The sequence below is a fragment of the Seriola dumerili genome, unplaced genomic scaffold (assembly GCF_002260705.1).
Source record: "Seriola dumerili isolate Sdu_G_001 unplaced genomic scaffold, Sdu_1.0 BDQW01004273.1, whole genome shotgun sequence".
Classification (NCBI taxonomy): domain Eukaryota; kingdom Metazoa; phylum Chordata; class Actinopteri; order Carangiformes; family Carangidae; genus Seriola; species Seriola dumerili.
The window spans coordinates 1-3,219 of record NW_019178528.1 but is presented as its reverse complement, the minus strand read 5'-3'; the positions used below and the strand labels follow the sequence as shown (position 1 = coordinate 3,219).

Genomic DNA, 3,219 nt, shown 5'->3' with positions numbered 1-3,219 from the left:
GGCCTGACATGTGATTGGTTCGGCACACTCTGCGAGGAACCACCCTCTTTCTCCATCACGCAGTCGCTCACCTTCACACCAGCCTAGGAGGAAAAATTGTATTGATATGAAAACTGAAGCATGTGTTGTGTTTCCTGGTGCTATTACTGTCTCTCTGCTTTTTGATGCTCAACCCTGTTTGTTCTTTAACATGAAAACCAGTTGCTATGGTCACCAAAAAGGAAATGACCTTTGGCCTCTTTGGCCAACTCATCAAACAAGTATGTCCATTATGTTGAAAAGAGAGAAAATAAAAGGGTGTGGTTGAAACAGGAAAGTGGAAAATTAGAGGGATACTAAAGAGGGTGAGTGGAGCTATACAGGGAGCAAGATAACATGGCTGTGTGATAAAGGCAAGGGAGGCATTGAGAGCTAACACACCATCTTCTACAGTCTGCGAGACCAGCACCACATCAGCCACCTGCAGGGACAATTCATCTGGTTGCTTGGCTGTGTAAGTTCTGATCACCTCCATCTGCATGGCATCTGGAAGAGCACATAAAATATACATGTAAGTGGACGCTGAGATTTTGTTGAGTCCATAAATAACATTTGTTACACTGTTACCTTTTGAATATACTGAATCTGAATTAACGTGTATGAAAAAAAAAAAAGGTTCACCTAGTGACCACAAGGTGGTGGAATAGCCTAAAAGGAGAAGTCTTGGATCTCAGTATATATGTGAAAGTACGTTTGTCTATAACTCACTGATTCTGTCCTGACTCTTCTTGTTGTTGACACTCTGGCCCAGAGCACTGATCCATCGAGCACGCTCATTTCTAAAAGAACACATAAAAACATGAACACAGCATTAAACCTCCTCTGAAACTGGTGACCTTGGGAGGTCACTGACCTCAGCATTGCATTTTTCCAGTTTTTGCCCCATTTCTCCATGGTAATCATTTATGTCTTTGCCAAAATTGCATAAAGATGCATATTTGATGCTGTGGCCGTGTAACGTAATTTTGTTTGGAATTTCACTTAAACGTCATAGTATAGCGAGTCATAGTATAGTGAGGCATAAAAATGCATTTTGCAGCTGGTCTGTTTCAGACCCAGGGACTGTTGAGGAGAAGAGTATCTGATTAAGGTGACACTGGTTGAACGAGGTGAGTATGAATGAACTAACCTGTTGTGTGGTGTTTTTCTTAAATATTTTGCTGTAGGGGTTTGTATAAAGTTTTGATTATAGTTTTAATGTGATGCATGCACTCATCACAAGGACAGAGGGGAATTATGTGTCTGGATTACCATTTGAGTGTGTATTACTGAGTGACCTCTTTACCATCCATAATCAGTGATGAAGACCTCGTCACTGGCATAAAAAGTCATAGTATAGTTAGGCAAAAAAAAAAAGCCATAGTAAGTATAAAGATGTCATAGTATAGTAAGGCATTAACAGGTCATTGTATAGTAAGGCATAAAAAAAGTAATGGTATTGAAAGTTATAAAAGCGTCACAGTACAGTAAAGCCAAAAAAATGAGAGTATAATAAGTAAAAAAAAAAAAAAAATGCCACAGTCAAGTAAGGCACAAAAATATCTTAGTATATAATAAGGATTAAAAAGTCATAGTATAGTAAGTCAAAAACACCATAGCATAGTAAGGCAGAAAAAGTCATAGCATATTGAGTCAAAAATGTAAAAAAAAATTGTGGGTCAACCGTCTCAGAAAATTAAGATGGCTTGAGTCACCATAGAAGATTGAAGTGCCTTGCTTTTATTTACAAAAATAGTGAGGAAAAAAAACTTGGACGTCCACAGCAAAACAAAACAAGTACAACTTACAAAAGTCCCCTCTCCTGTTCACTGCCACCCTCAGAGTCTTGGACTACTACTCGAGAGCCTTGTTGGCCAGAGGCTTATAACTGCTAAGGCCCTCCCACTGGACAAACCAAAATCTGATTACTTCAACTATCATCCGTTTCTCACAATATGCAATTCAAATGCCATTTTTCAGGTTAAACCCATATAACGTATCAACAGAAACACAACTTCCCAAGTCAATAACTGAAATAAATCCGAAAACCCCACAACAGTTTCATTAATTATGCAACACAATCCATAACCCAGGAAAACATGGTTTCGTCTGCCATCAGCACACCTGTGCAGGTATCTGCTGCTTCTATTAACGGCAGCATTTTGCAGCTGGTCTGTTTCAGACCCAGGGACTGTTAAGGAGAAGAGCATCTGATCAAGGTGACACTGGTTGAATGAGGTGAGTATGAATAAACTGACCTGAATTGACTAACCTGTTGTGTGGTGTGTTTCTTTGGTTAAATATTTGGCTGCAGGTGTTCGGGTAGTTTTAATGTGGTGCGTGTAGTAAGGCTTAAAAAAGGTCATAGTATAGTAAGTTATAAAAAGTTATGAAATGGAAAGGGATAAAAAAGTAAGGGTATATTAAGACATAAAAAGACATAGTTAGGTAAAAAAAAAATGCAATAGTATAGTAAGGCATGAAGTGGTCATAGTGAGGTAAGCCAGATAAAAAGTCATAGTATAGAAAGGAATAAAAAAACGGCATAGTATACTAAGGCATGAAAAGTCACAGTATGGTAAGGCATAAAATTGTCATAATATGAAAATGCATAAAAAAGTCATAGTATAGTAAGACATAAAAAATCCTAGTATGGTAAGGCATAAAAAGTCATAGTATAGTAAGGCATAAAAAAGTCATAGTATAGTAAGGCATAGAAAGTCATGGTATAAGAAGGCATAAAAAATCCTAGTATGGTAAGGCATAAAAAGTCATAGTATAGTAAGGCATAAAAAAGTCATAGTATAGTAAGACATAAAAAATCCTAGTATGGTAAGGCATAAAAAGTCATAGTATAGTAAGGCATAAAAAAGTCAAAGTATAGTAAGGCGTAAAAAGTCATAGTATGGTAAGGCATAAAAAAGTCAAAGTATAGTAAGGCGTAAAAAGTCATAGCATAACAAGTCAAAAAAAGTCATAGTATAGTAAGACATAAAAAATCCTAGTATGGTAAGGCATAAAAAGTCATAGTATAGTAAGACATAAAAAATACTAGCATGGTAAGGCGTAAAAAGTCATAGTATGGTAAGGCATAAAAAAGTCAAAGTATAGTAAGGCGTAAAAAATCCTAGTATAGTAAGGCATAAAAAGTCACAGTATAATAAGTCATAGTATGGTAAGGCAAAAAAAGTCATAGTATAG

General features: G+C 36.7%; 1 long non-coding RNA gene across 1 annotated transcript; it reads right to left on the bottom strand.

Moving 5' to 3' along the window:
* LOC111239766 lies at positions 1-818 on the bottom strand. The gene is made up of 3 exons (XR_002665887.1): positions 748-818; positions 421-525; positions 1-83 (listed from the first exon to the last, which is right to left on the bottom strand). It is a non-coding gene; the product is annotated as an uncharacterized LOC111239766 (long non-coding RNA).
* Between the last annotated feature and the right edge of the window lie 2,401 nt (positions 819-3,219).